Source organism: Carassius gibelio, chromosome B11 (assembly GCF_023724105.1).
Source record: "Carassius gibelio isolate Cgi1373 ecotype wild population from Czech Republic chromosome B11, carGib1.2-hapl.c, whole genome shotgun sequence".
Classification (NCBI taxonomy): Eukaryota; Metazoa; Chordata; class Actinopteri; order Cypriniformes; family Cyprinidae; genus Carassius; species Carassius gibelio.
Genome location: NC_068406.1, coordinates 10,412,609 through 10,427,719, shown reverse-complemented (window position 1 = coordinate 10,427,719; position 15,111 = coordinate 10,412,609). Strand labels below are relative to the sequence as shown.

Here is a 15,111-nt window from a genome sequence, read left to right as displayed (position 1 = left end):
TCAATCAGCTGTATTTATTGTTTACACAAACAAAAACAAAAAGTCATATCAAGCAAACAATATATTTAAGACAATTGTAAGTATGTCTGCTTAGGCCAGGCAGAATTAAACCATTGATGCATTTACTTAACATGAACCATCAAAATCAAAAGGAAACGCTGTTTGTTAACTCTAAATCTGAGTGTTAGTGAAATCAGAAATCTCTGCCTCCATCACAGACTGGAATGGGACAAGCCAGCATTCCTGAACAGGAGTGGAATGGAATCTGTAATCGCTGAAATTAACAGACACAAATTAAGTATTTCTAAACATACAGGGCAACACAATGTATTTTAAAATTGAGCACAAAACATTTTATGGAAGGTTGTATGCATTTATTAACTGAATCACTTACAAATATGTCTTCACCTCCTTGTCCTTCATCTTAAGAGTTGGTGTTTGTGATCCTTCAGTCTTCACATATGAAATATCAGACTTTCCTTAAAGATCATCAACAGATATTGTCACTAATGTTGGTTTAACATTAGATGGTTAGCTATTTATCCAAAATATCTACTTAATAACAATAAACAGTTGTTGGCTAACCAATGTACAGTACATTACTGACACGATAACATCACTCTGATTATATTAATATTACGTTTTTGGGACAATGTTCTTTTAAAATTGTGGTCAGGTTTAAGATTGTTAAAAGGAATATTCCACCCAAAAATGAAAATTTGCTGAAAATGTATTTTCCCACTAGCCATCCATAATGCAGATTATGTCACTGAAAATTAAAACATCAGCATTGAAGTAAAAAAACAAAACATCTTAGTGATGTATGTGTTTGTTACAAACATGCAGTTTGTCACTTCACAAGATGTTTAAGATTTTTAGTCATATTTTTTATCAGCTGTTTGGACTCTCATTCTGACGGCACCCATTTACTGCAGAAGATCTTGAGTAAGTGATGTAATGCAAAATTTCTCCACATCTGTTCTGACATAGAAACAAACTCATCTACATCTTGGATGGTCTGGAATTTGTCAGCAAAATTTATTTTTTGGCTGAACTTCTCCTTCAATGTGGAGCCTACTTCAGTATCAGCAGGAGGCAAGTTTTGATACTGTAAATAATGTTTAAATATTTATAGAGTGAGTTGCTCTCTTACCTAAAACACCTGTCAGGTTAACATCTTTTGGATGTTCCCAAATGGCAGGCCACAAAAACTTGACCCCATCTTTCTTAGAAATAATAAAAACACCAATATTTCCCATGGTAACATTCATTTCGTTTTCCAGGACAACCAGAGACACACTGTTGATAGAGAGTAACTCGTGAGTGGATTCTACCTCTGTTTTATCACAATAAAACAGTTTAAAAAAAGAGAACATGTAATGCAGAATATTTAGCGTTAATTTATTAATTTATAGTTTGTATTTCTACACTACTTTCTACACTTATATTTACCCATCTGTATTGTGTTGGGTGAGTTCCTGTCCCCACAAAATCTCAACTTTGTCCTGGCCATTATGGTAACTGATAGACTTTGTGCTTATTATCAAATGATGGTTAGTTTTGTAATGAATAGCAATATGATTGGAATCCATGATTTTCACTCAAAGACTCTCCGTTCATAGAGAACTATCAGATGACCAAAGGAAACACGTTCATAAGACAGATGGCCTGTTAAATATATGCAGATGTAGAACAGACATCTCTTAATGTCTAACCTGAAGCTGAATCCTGCAGGAGTCTGAGTTTGTGAGGAAGAGGAACGTCGAAACAGAGTGGCTTAGACTGACCAACAACAGGCAGCAGGAAACGATTGCTATGGACTTTTGGGGATAGAATCAAACTGTCATGAGTATTTCTTAAAATACGTGCATACTCAGTATTTATTATTTTTTTTAATTAAAAAAAATAAAAATTGTATGTACCTTGCACAGCAGGGGGATTAGTTGTATGAATAGTTGGGGAGCCATCTAAGACCAGCAAACATTGTAAAGGATTTAAATCCACATTCTGCATGTATTTATTGTAGTTAGTTTATAATTTTTTTTGTATTTAGTTCAGTTTGTTTTAAAGGTGACGTGTGTAACTGATTGGCGCACAGACTGTACACCAAACAGAATACAGCAACAGTTATGACAGTATGTCAAAAAAAAAAAAAAAAGGATAATACTTTACATTGAATAACTTACAGGTTGGTAGAGGGTCATAATTCATGTCTGAAAAGGATCAAAAGTATGGATCAAATTTATTGATTTTTCTTTTATGCAAAAAATTATTTGGATATTAAGTAAACATAATGTTCCATGAATATATTTTGTAAATTTCCTTCCGTTAATTTATCAAAACTTCATTTTTGATTAGTAATATGCATTGTTAAGAACTTTATTTAGACGGCATTAAAAGTGATTTTTTCAGTATTTTGATTTTTTTTGCACCCTCAGATTCCACATTTTCAAATTGTATCTCATAGTCCTATCCTAACAAACCATACATCAATGCAAAGCTTATGATGTATACATTTCAATTTTAAAAAAGAAATTGCCCTTATGACTGGATTAGTGGTCCAGGGTCACATTTGTCAAATAATTAGTCAAATCAGATTTCAGGGCCCATATTTACAAAACATCTTCACAAAAAGCCGCTCATAAATTACCAATTTAGAAGAAAATCTTAAAAACAACAAGCATGTAGTGTATTATTCAATTAAAAATTTTAATAAGTGACTAAAGGCATGATTTTCTGTGATTAATTGCAATTAAAAATCGTAAAGTTGCCCAGCATTATTATGTATATATTCTGATATATATACACATATATCCTTAATAACTTTTCAAAAAATATATAAAATCAATAAGGTTACAATTAAGCGGTTGTGCTGTGTTGTACCCAGGAACACCTTAAGCATTCAATATCCATTTTTACATTTTGAATACTAAAAACACCAATCCGTTAGACAACAGCTACTAAAAAATTTCATACCAATAAATAAGAAGAATATTTTTACATACCAAAATAATCCATTGCACCTGTGATGTACATATAATGTAAACATATATAGACCCAAATCCATAAACTTACTGTCTGTCCAGAAGCTGCTTCACTGTAAGGTAGTCCCACAACCTCTGCATGAAATCTTCACTCTCAGGTGGGACATCAGGGGGTCTTTTGTCAATATAGTGTCCTGTTATGTCACATTACTGCCTTTCTACTCGGAAATAATAATACTAGTGAATATTTTTATTAGGAATGCTGCCAGTACCACTTTCATCATTATTCAGTACGAACTTTCATTATTATTATAAACAACTGGCCATCAATGATTCTAATATCAAATATACTGATTTGGACTGCTGAAAATTAAAAATACCTGCCCACACAATCTCTTTCCAAATTTTATCCAATTTGATAAACATGGGGTAAAGATCTTACTGATACTGCGATGACTTCAGTGGTGAAACTCTCCACACTGTTGTCTGTTATTTGTCCTGACACCACAATCTCAGAGCCATTGAAACTAAAGCTGGTCTTGGTAAGGTTTGTCCCTCCTGGGTATTTAAGTTGAATATCAGTGAGGAGAGATGCTAAATGTCTAGGTTATAGTCAAAGTTTAAATATAATATTAAACATTTATTATAATGTAATGAACAGGATGTGTTCTCTCAGTTGAGAGATTAAAACCCTGAAATAACTTTGAGCAAAAAAAAAAAAAAAAAAAAACACTGAGATGTTGGCTTATTAGTATTATCAAATATATTGTCATTTCTGTGCTTTCTTATGTATTATTTAATCAATATATTAAATGTAATAAAAATACAAGATGGCTATTAACAATCAAATGAAATCACTATCAACAAAATTCATAGATGGATTGTACATAAACATTTAACATTTTAATGTAGAAATATTAAATGATTGCAAAAATTAAATAAGCTTTTTAAATACGAAACTACAACTGCCAGTAGGTAGCAGCAAGTGACTGTTCGGAGACGCAGCGGTTCAGCTGTTTGTTCTATTCTCTTTCTGACGGAGCAAAACCACACTATGTGTAACGTTAATGGCAGTTAAACGAGAAAGAATACTAAAAACTAATCAAATGATTGCATAATTTAGTGGTACATTATTAATATAGTAATATAGAATCATTTTCTGTAAAGAAATGAGGTGTGAACATTTGAGAATTTATCATTATCTTTCTAAATGTGCGCTCTTTGGGGCTAAAGGCTTATTAATGGAGCTGTTTAAGGTAGCCATGTGATAACCAATCAGTGCGGACGCCCAGGCAACGCGTGTATTACATCCTTTTCAGTTTTGATGTGAATCTTACAAAAACTGTCTTTACTCGTCTGATTGATTAACTGCATTAAATCTTAGGAATTAAATTCAGTATTTATCTGACTATGAGAAGTTAGATATAAATTATATCAACAAGGCAGGTTTGTTTACTCGTCTGATTGTTTGTTTGCATTAAATTTTGAGGAATATAATGACATTTATCTCACTCTGAGAAATTATATATACTGAAGGGGCTGCTGGGTGGGAGCAGCCCTCTCAGTCTATCATCAGAGCATTGCCGCCCAGGTTCCCCCGCGTTGGGACCGGAGGCTGAAGCATTGCTCTGAACCAGGGTTTCCCCATAGACAGTAAAAGAAATGGACACAGCAACCCCATTGGAACTCAATTGAGACAAGTGAAGCCGATTTTTAGCGTTTTTTAGCACTTCAGTTTCTGACGCGCAGACTCAAACGAAGCTTGATGACATCAGCAACCTGTCTGACAGATGTAAATCTTCTATTGGCTGTGCGTGCAAACTACCATCGTTAATCTTGCAGAGACGGCGAGCTTGAGCAGGGAGTTCTTTGGCGTGAGTGAGCAGGAGTAAGTATTCGGATTAATTATTTTGTATAGTATTTTAAAATTTAACGCCAGTACGCCATATCAAGTTAATTGCCTGCGAGCTTCTCCTCCTGTCTGTACGGTAATGCGACAGAGAGTCGAGTGGTTATGACGCAATCGTTAGCCTATTTTTTACAAAAACTGTTTCTACGGGGCCATAATGTAACATAAAAGGTAATGGAGCCCTTTATACATTGTCGTGTATCTTTAGAAATAAATAATGGACAAACGGAGTCTTTAAACGCCTCAGATGTAAAGTTATTCACTGTCAAAATAACGCCAAAATTACGCCAAAATAAATGGGATGTCAATGGGATGCTAACGCAAGTGAAGTTCTGCTACAAGATGGAGGCACTCGGCCGACTTCAACTTCCAGTCTACTTCCTTGCCGCCTGGGTTTTCCCAGCCTAAAGCAGATCTGAGGGCCGTACTTCAAGCTGGGAGGTCCTAAACTAAGAAGTCCTGACACGTTTCGGTCACGACTGCAGAGGGCGGCCCCTACTGGGGTAGAGCGGTATACACCACATTACACGGTGTCCATCTCGCCTACCAACCTTGCCAGAGTTCCAGGGCGCAGCGGCCTCCAGCGAGCAATGTCCTCAGTATTTTCCACCCGCATGTGTAAGAGGCACTTTGGGGGCCTCTTACACCAGAGGTCATTTTCGAGAGACTGATTCCCTTAGTAGATTATTTAGCAGCGTTGAAACTACTGCCAAATGTATCTCAATGGGTCCTGCGTACAGTAGAAAAATTCTACCGTATTTAATTCGGCTCTCCACTTCCAAGATTCAATGGGGTTACTCCGATGTTACTCGGCCCTGAGCAGGCTCTGGTTATGGAACAAGGAGTGAAAACCCTATTAGGGGAGGAGGCCATCGAGGTGGTCCCTCAGCCAGTATTGCATAGTTCCAAAGAGGGAGGGGGGTTGCATCCAATCATAGATCTGCTAGTCTTAAATCGATCAGTTATGAAACTGAAGTTCAAAATGCCATATTGTAGCTCAGATCAGGTCAGAGGACTGGTTTGTCACAATAGATCTCAAAGATGCATACTTCCACAAATCCATCCTTCCACAACACAGGAAGTTTCTGAGGTTTGCTTTCGGTGGCGAAGCTTACCAATATCTAGTACTTCCCTTTGGCCTTGCACTCTCACCCTGCATGTACACAAAATGTGTAGATGCGGCTCTGGTCCCCCTGCTGGGCATCCGCATTCTCAACTATATCGACGATTGGTTGATTTTAGCTCAGTCAGAGCAGGTTGCGGCTCGGCATCGAGATGTCGTTCTTGCACATATGGGCATTGTTGGGCAAGCTACTTGGAAAATGTAGTGAGCTAAGCTACAAGTTACTCTACAGTAAATGAAGCTTCACTACACTGAAGCTACCCCCCTGGGAAATTTAGCAATCTAAGCTACATCAACAGTAGCTTGCTACATCAAAGCTACTTTTAAAATTAAATTTTTATGTTGAACACGTTTTATAACAAGTCACTGCTATCTCAGTGCTTAAAACTGTCAGTCAAACAGATAGGCAGGTGTAATTGTTTAGTTTAATAGTTTTTTGTGTTCCTTATCAATTTGACAACAAAAACAATCAAAATACATGTAATTAACAATGTGCGCACAAGTAAGTGTATGCACCTGTTGCATGGGCATGCTTAATATACTGTAGGACTTTGCAGAACAAAATGCAAGACCTCCAAACAGTGCAAAAAAAAAATGGCCAGGCTGGCCCTTATGAAACAAAAATATAATGCAGTATATTGGAAAATATCATATAATATATTAGGCATATATTCTTATTTATATTTATTTTTTCCAATATATTGCAATATATTGAAAGCGGCAATCATTTGTATATTTTGCAATATATTATATAATATATGTGTCATCAATATATTATTAAATGTATTCAAATGTATAAAATATTAGAAATAAAAAGGGAAAATAATATATTACAATATATCACAATATATTTTAAGAAATATATTGGTAAATATATTTTCCTTTCGTAAGGGCGGACCCTGATAATTTTTACAAGCAGCATCTGAAAACATATTTTCTCTCTGTTATCTCGGTCAGTGTCATGTAATTGTCGAGGTATGGCCACGGCGACTCACTCCTCGGGATTAACTGTTCTCTGACCTCATCCTACGCTATCATTTCATCAAATAATTTTTTGCGTGACTGGCCAAGAAGTGGTACCATCCGGAGCAGAAGGTGGCGGTAATGCATCATAAAGATGGTTGGTTCCTATCCACCGTAAACACGAACAAGATGAAGTAGCGCCGTCGCGTCACTACTGATCCAGGATTAGCGATCTTAGCAGTTGTATTTCCCGATTTGAGTTTGAGCTTCAGAAATGCTTGCGAAAATGTAGCTTGTGTGGAAGCTACCGCACTACTTGGTAAAAAAAGGACTTCTCTACTGAAAAGCTATTTGATTCAGAAAGCAGCGAAGCTACGACCGAGCTATTGAGAAATGTAGTTAAACTAGTAGCTTCGCTGCTTGTAGCGATGCTACTGCCCAACACTGCATATGGGGGAGCTGGGTCTGAGACTGAACGCCAAGAAGAGTGTACTTTCTCCAGTTCAAAGAACCACCTATCTAGGCGTAGTATGGGATTTGACCACGATGCAGGCATGATTGCCCCCTGCTCGTATCAAGTTGATACTCATCTCAGTCGAGAGAGACAAATATGGCCAGTCACTCACTGTCAAACAATTTCAGAGATTGTTGGGTCTGATGACAGATGCATCCAATGTGACATCTCTTGGCCTGCTGTACATGAGACCCCTACAGTAGTGGCTCAAGACCAAGGGATTTTCCGCGAGGGGCAATCCACTTTGAGCGCTGCCTCCGTGCCTTGGTAATGTGGAAGAAACCTTGTTTCTTGAATCAGGGCCCAGTTCTGGGAGCTCCTTGTCGCCGTGTAATACTAGTGACGGATGCATCCCTCACTGGTTGGGGTGCGGTCATGAGTGGCCACCCTGCCCATGGTCTGTGGAGCGGTCACCATCTTACATGGCATATCAATTGTCTAAAGATACTAGCAGTTTATCGTGCACTGAAGCACTTCCTCCCAGACCTAAGGGGTCAACAAGTGTTGGTGCGCACCGACAACACATCGGTGGTCTCTCATATCAACCACCAGGGAGGTCTGTGTTTGCGCCCCTTGTACAAGCTGGCGCACCAGATCCTTGTGTGGTCCCAGAGCAAAGTCCTCTCATTAAGAGCAGTATATATTCCTGGGAAACTAAATATGGGAGCAGACATACTGTCCAGGCAGGGGCCGAGGCCTGGGGAATGGAAGCTTCACCCCGAGGTGGTGAAGCAGATATGGAGAGTTTTTGGCAGAGCTCAAGTAGACCTCTTTGCAACTCAAGAGACATCACAATGTCCCCTTTGGTTCTCTCTAGTTCATCCAGCTCCCCTGGGACTGGACACTATGGTACAGACCTGGCCGAGGCTTTGTCTGTACGCCTTTCCCCCTATTGCTCTGCTCCCGGGAGTTCTGGCCAGAGTACGCCGGGATGAGGTCCGTCTGTTGCTAGTAGCCCCTTTCTGGCCAAGTCGAGTATGGTTCGCAGATCTGGTCATGCTCCTCGATGGCACTCCATGGGAGATACCGTTTAGGACAGACCTACTCTCACAGGCACAGGGCATGATAATTCACCCTCACCTGGAGTTGTGGAAGCTGTAGGTGTGGCCCCTGAGGTGGCACAACTCATAGCATCCGGTCTCTCATCCAAGGTTGTTGAGACCATCCTCCAAGCCAGAGCTCCCTCAATGAGGAAACTGTACGCCCTGAGGTGGAAACTCTTCACCTAATGCTGCAGAGACCGCCAGCTTGACCCAGCAAACTGCCCAGTTGGTAGTGTTCTTGAGTTTCTACAGGCCAGGCTCTCTGCAGGGTTGACCCAATCCATGCTGAAGGTTTACATGGCGGCCATTGTGGTCTACCATGCCCTTCTCGATGGTCAGTCTTTGGGAAGACACCCCTTAGTTACACATTTCCTCTGCGGTGCACTGAGGCTGAGACCTCCAGTACAGTCCCGTATTCCCCCATGGGACTTGGTTGTGGTGTTAGAGGCTCTTTGCAAATCTCCATTCGAGCCGATTCAAGATATCTCAGACAGACATCTGACTCTTAAAACCTTTCTGGCCATTACCTCTCTGAGGAGAGTAGGAGATTTACAGGCCCTCTCAGTGGCCCTGGATATGTTCCTAAGGCGCCCTCTATCACACCACAACCTGTATTGCTGCAGGCCTTCTGTCCTCCTCCCTTTCAGAAGCCCGACCAAGAGAAGCTAAATTGTAAAAAAAAGTTTAAGTGCTGGACGCATACGTCCACAGAGCTGCCCTGTGGAGAAAAACGGACCAATTGCTTGCATGCTACGGTCCCCCCAAGAGGGGTTTTCCTGCATCTAAGCAGACTATTAGTCATTGGATAGTTGAGACTATCAACGCCACCTATGAGTCCTCTTGTCGTCCCCCACTGTCGGGAGCCAAGGCTCACTCTACACAGGGTATGGCGGCTTCCAAGGCCTTTCAAGCAGGTGTGTCCATGCTGGACATCTGCAATGCTGCGGGGTGGTCCAAGCCTTCTACTTTTGCAAGATTCTATGGCTTAGACATGCCAGTCACTCCAGGCGCTTCAGTCCTCTCATCCTGAGCTGTGCTCTTCGGATACACACCAAGCAGGGGTTTGGTAGTCTGGCAGCGTTGGTACTTGTTCCCCAAAGTGTTTCAACGCAGCTCGAGTTCCTGAAGAGGAACGTCTCTAGGTTACGTATGTAACCCTAGTTCCTCGAGGAAACGAGAGACTGCGTCTCGAGGCCATATCCTCTGCACCCCTGCCGGCGCTTGCTGGTACTCAAAGCTGATGCCGGCTGCGTGGCTCGTACCTTTATAGCTTCCTGGTCACTTATGTCACCCCGCCAGTGACATCACGCTCTTCTATAAAACAGATTAGATATGAGTTAACATCAAAGTTAACATCATATCCAAAACCAAGACAATAGAGGGGAAATTTTGTCCCAAAGGCCTCTTTCACAGTGGACATTACCTTCTCTGTGTTCGTTTCACCTGTTTAAAAATCATAATTTGATGTTTTTTAGTTATTTGAATGGTTAAGCAATGGATCATTTAGGCAATTTCATATTTCTTATAGATTTTTCTCTCACACTAAAAAGGCTTATAAATTCAAATAGGTCATTATAATAATCCATTGGTCCTACAATTATTTTAATTAGGTCTAAAACCATTTATAAACAGGTCTGCTAATGAACCATGAATATTATAGGATGACAATTTAAATGTTCTATTGATAAAGTATGCTGACTGAATAAACAAGATAAAATACCATTTAGTTGTATCAGTGTGAATCTGTCCATCAGTCAGCAGGATCAGGATGGAGGCTGTTCCCTCTCGTGGATGTCGATTGATCATGTCCACTCCTGCTAGAACTTCAGCGTTTATGTCCGTGGCTAAAGGAAGACCAAACATAGTTGTGTCACTGTGAGGTACTCCGTGTGTAGCATTAGTGCTGTAACTCAATTCCTCTATCTCTGATCTCCTTCATAAAAGATTTTGCATTCTCCAGATTTGCCTCAGTAGCTCTGAGGAGCTCACGCTACCATAAGCTAACTTCACTGTCAAAGGTGATCAATCCAAAGTGGTCATCCTCATCAAGATCACTTAAAATCTTTAGCAGTGCCAATCGAGTCTGAACAATGACAGCATATCTAAAAGTTATTCTTTCTTCATTAAGACTGCATACTCACATTTCCCAGACATGGACAGTTTGTTACTTAATTAGAACAACACCAAACTGATTTCAGTAGAGGAATCTCTGCGTGATTAACAATCAAAAATATAATATATAATATATAAGTCCTCTACCTTCCACAAGTATCCAATTACATTTTTTACCTGTTTTATTTTTTAGCCGCTCATAGAACCACTACGGTCAATGATAAACACCACATTTTTGGAAATACGTGGAACAACAGATGGAGCAAAGTAGTGGACAAAATAGCCTTTTGACACCTGAGAGAACAGGAAAATAATTACATTCTGGGCTTTTTGCATTGCACAAAAAAAAAAAAAAAAAAAAAAACCCTACCAAGATTTCTCCTTTGGGATTTTGTCTCTCAACGTCATATGTTATGAGCAGGTCACCGTTCAGCCCATTTTCTCCACAGCTTTTACACTTGGTCTGTTGATCTCGTGTGGGGAAGAATGTCACCCATGCCTGAAATGATCAGTTTGTTCATCTGGTAACTTTATTTGAAGTGTATGATCATATTGAGAACATCTAAACTCTGTTTTTAACCCTCATTTAAGCTCTTACATCTTTGTCTGCCATGGTGGTTTTGATGACATTGGCCAGATCACCGATGCTCAAATCTCCTTTCACCTCCAAGAAGGAAATTCCTGGACTAAAGGACGAATACTTTACTAAGATACTTTACTAGAGTCTTATAGCGTTCAGTCAACAGTGGTTCTGTATCAACATAGAAACCAATTTTTTTTTTCTTTTTTGTTAACTGGACAAGGAGTAAAATATCACAGACATGAACACAAGCTTGAAATACCTCTACCGTATTGGTCCAAATGTAGATTTTATTTATCTGGCCAAGAAGTAAGATAAAGTTCATATTTTTATCTGATTGAGATTTTTATACCGGTACAGCAGACTTCTTTTATAAAATACATATAATACCAGTTATCATGCTGTATCTTCCAATAATAGGCAATGCATTAAGATGATATTGATGATAATAGTTTAATTATCAAAATCCTGTTTTAATTGTGGGGCAAAATATAATGCAGTGCAGTAAAATGATGATTAAGTGATGAATAAATTAACATCCCTCAAAAGCCCATTGTATTGTAAACGTACATTTGAACATTATTTTTTTTTTCTAACAAATGATGTATAGATAGATAATCAAGTAAAATGAAGTGAACTTAGCCTCTATCTGACATTCATTGACTAATGTTTTTTGGCCCTCACCTTCTGAACACCTGAAGAGACAGAGATGAGAAAAACACCCAAGAGTATCAGCTGGAGAGCTGCTCGATTCATCGTGACCTGCCAACCTGGACCTGCACAGCAAACAGACCACATGGCTTTAAGCTCATGTGCAATTTTTTTGCTATTGGCTATTATTGACCGGATAAATAAACCTCCCCCTTTTTGTAATCTTGAACCTAACATAAAAGCATAAACATAAAAATAAATAAAAATAAAGAATAAGAAGTATTTTAATCACTTAGTGTATACATTGTGATTTTCTAAGATTATACTGTAGATACCTTTTATTTTTGTGGGTTCTTAATTCTATCAATATTTGATAAACTTCTATGTATGTAATATATATTTATATGTAATATATAATATATTTTGCTTATTTAAGAATTCCACAATAGCATATTTTAGAAAAACATTTTTTTTTTTTACTTTATTTTTGAATAGAGTGTCATCTGAGAGGTCATCGATACTAAATACATAACCGGCTTTCAAATTGAGTTTCAGTTTCTGCAAACAGATAGTGCTGCATTATTATGTCTATCCCAAAGGGGGAGTTAAGCAACCATGTGGCACTCTGTACAGGCATTCTCTATTAATGATCACTTCCTGGTATGGTACAGTATCTCTATTTATATAAACTATAATATTATGCAATTTATTCTGTTCTATTTTTGTCCTATTCTATTCAATGCTCTTAAAGCTGCGGTAGGTAACTTTTGACGCTCTAGCGGTTAATAAACAGAACTGCTTGCGTCTTGCGGAAGAACATTGTTGCCGGATCTACTTCTCTCTGTTTATGTCTATGACGAATCACAAAGGTACTGTGTTACTCCGCCGCGGTACCCCCGAAGCAATCTAAAATAGTCCAAATATAAACACTTATTATAGGTGCACCCTAGTGATTCAGGACAAGCTAAAAACACGGTTTGGAAAATGATTCATGGTGTACTCGCTTATTATATACATTTTTCTACATTTTGAACACAAACAAAGTTACGGACCGCAGCTCTGGTTGTTTCTTCTGCAAATGGCCAAAGGACCACTGCGAGGAGCCAGAGGAGCTTGATTTTTTCACAGATTATCTGTCTCCCATTTTACTGTCAGGACATAATGACAGGTTATCCAAATATGTAAAAAAATATATTTGTACAAAAGTTACCTACTGCAGCTTTAATAGGGACATACTGTAGGGAGGCTTTCACAGACTTCCTAAACCCTATAAAGCCTACTGTATAATATTTATTATGCAATATTAAAAGGTATCTACATTATTAACATGATTAAATCTTTGCAAATAAAACGCCTTTTAGTCTAATAATAAACATGTCCCCCTTTCAGGTTGTGGTACAGTCTTTTTGCTGTGAAATCCTAAATGATTTTTATAAAGTAAACACAAGAATAACTTTTGTATTGTTAGAAAAATTTCAAGATGATCACTTACAGTACTGAAGCAACTCCGGTTTACGATATTGTTTTGAAACTAGCATAATTGCTATTTGATCCATATTTTCTTTTATAAAATATAATGATTAAAAATATATGAGCCATACAAGCCATGTTTATCTAAACTATTCAAAGGTTCAATAAACTGTTTCATTTGGGAAAAATATTACAAATATAGAGTTTTCCAGTGCTGATGTTGGATTGTATCATAATACCGTCTTCAGGGGGCGCTTAGTGACTTCACTGTTAAAATACTCAGGTCAAATGCCTCCTGACTGCACAAAAAAAAAAAAAAAAAAAGCAATTTGAGTTTAAATATATTTTTGTAGTAGCAATATAATCCATCTGTTAAAACTGATATGCTCTAAATGTTAAGATGTAATGTTATGGACGCTGAATAATGTTGATTTGTAAACAATTTATATAGATATAAAAAAAAAAAAAACAAGAAAAAAAAACCTCTGCATGTAACAAAATCATCAATAAATATCCACTAAGTGTTTACTTACAGGAAATACAATAAAAGGTTATTTTTTTAAGGATTTCACAAAAAAACACATACACCATTGCAGTCTCTTTAAGGCACCATTGTTATGTTAAAGCATCAAATGGAGCTCTTTGCATAAGAACTTTTAATGATTGTGAATTGTCAGGTATGAGAGAAGCAAAAGAATGTTAACCAACTTGTTTATTAAGATTTCTTTTTTGGGCTTGCTTAAGAAAGACTCATATATAATAGACATTTAGAACAAGCACACAAACAAACTATACATGTTCTTTATTTAATGTCCACCAATTGTTCAACAACAAACTTGTTTATTGCTGTAATCAAATAGAGTCAAGCTGATTCAGTCAAATTAAATGCTGTAATTTGATAACCCGCTCAAGTTCTTTCATGTTGTTTTGCCTTCAAGCAGGACATCAGTGAAAACAGTTTGCTGAAGAATATGCTTTATGGCAGAACCTGATTTTACCAAGTGAGACATGTTCCTGGGACAACATCGTTGTTGACCCTGGAACAACATTGTGATTAACCAATCAGATTTGAAGAACCAGTTCATAGATTTTGTGAAGTTTACGCTTAAAATCAGTGTTTGGTGCTTGTACATCAGTGTCATTCATCTATCATATCCTCTGATTTTAGGGATTACTCATGGTTAAGGTTAGGTTTAGGTGTAGGGATATGGTTAAGAATATATTTTTGGAGTAAAATGTTGTTCCAGGGTCAACAAAATATGTTGACCTAGGAACACATCGAACTTGGCAAAATCAGGACGTGCTGCTTTATGTTAGTAAATAATTCTACATTTACATGTGGGACTTTTTAAGTTTTGATTACAAAATAGTTGTTGTACATGCACATTTATTGTTATTATTATTGCAAGTAAAATTAATTTAAAGTAACAGTGTTGTCACCCAGGACCATGCAATTAAACAGCCTATTTAGAATTTTAGGGGTTTTATTTTATTTTATTTTTTTTTACTTATTTTATACAGTAGCCTACAACACATGAAAATTATGTTACATCTTGCCCTAACATGATAGTTTCTCTTGACCTTGTGACAACTAGCCCCAGTCTCGACCAGATGTATTCAGCTTCAGGGATGGGTGTTTTGGGGTGTTTCTAATGATAACAATCCCATAGCAAACCTTGAGCCTTATTATCTTTAAATTAAGCATCTGAATGAATTCACTCACTATATGATACACCCTGTTTTGGGTGGTTTCTGTTAGTTA

The 15,111-nt window shown here is 37.8% G+C and overlaps 3 long non-coding RNA genes across 3 annotated transcripts; all 3 read right to left on the bottom strand.

Moving 5' to 3' along the window:
* Positions 1 to 385: 385 nt before the first annotated feature.
* LOC127967904 (uncharacterized) lies at positions 386 to 1,601 on the bottom strand. Its single transcript, XR_008155853.1, has 3 exons — positions 1,453 to 1,601; positions 1,154 to 1,299; positions 386 to 479 (listed from the first exon to the last, which is right to left on the bottom strand). It is a non-coding gene; the product is annotated as an uncharacterized LOC127967904 (long non-coding RNA).
* Positions 1,602 to 1,671: 70 nt separating this feature from the next.
* Positions 1,672 to 2,199, bottom strand: LOC127967905 (uncharacterized). The gene is made up of 3 exons (XR_008155854.1): positions 2,187 to 2,199; positions 1,923 to 1,967; positions 1,672 to 1,820 (listed from the first exon to the last, which is right to left on the bottom strand). It is a non-coding gene; the product is annotated as an uncharacterized LOC127967905 (long non-coding RNA).
* An 8,516-nt stretch (positions 2,200 to 10,715) lies between these two features.
* On the bottom strand, positions 10,716 to 11,998 carry LOC127967906 (uncharacterized). Its single transcript, XR_008155855.1, has 3 exons — positions 11,913 to 11,998; positions 11,247 to 11,334; positions 10,716 to 11,147 (listed from the first exon to the last, which is right to left on the bottom strand). It is a non-coding gene; the product is annotated as an uncharacterized LOC127967906 (long non-coding RNA).
* Positions 11,999 to 15,111: the final 3,113 nt, after the last annotated feature.